Here is a 264-nt window from a genome sequence, read left to right on the forward strand (position 1 = left end):
TTAGATATTCCTGAATAAAAACAGTCTGACTCCTAGCACCTATTTTATGTAAGAGGGACCCAGACTGCTCTGAGCACCTGTTCCTTCAGATTACTTTCAGAACTGTGCTCCTGAAAAAGGGTTTGCTCTTTCTTTTATTGAAACTGTATATTCAGCATGAAATGGAAAAGTAAAAAGCCATCACTTGTTTTATCAGGGGATTATGTCCCTTCTGACCCCTACTGACCTAGAATTGCACACACCAACCACAAACAGATATTTCCA

This window comes from Nannospalax galili, unplaced genomic scaffold (assembly GCF_000622305.1).
Source record: "Nannospalax galili isolate Female #2095 unplaced genomic scaffold, S.galili_v1.0 scaffold265, whole genome shotgun sequence".
Classification (NCBI taxonomy): domain Eukaryota; kingdom Metazoa; phylum Chordata; class Mammalia; order Rodentia; family Spalacidae; genus Nannospalax; species Nannospalax galili.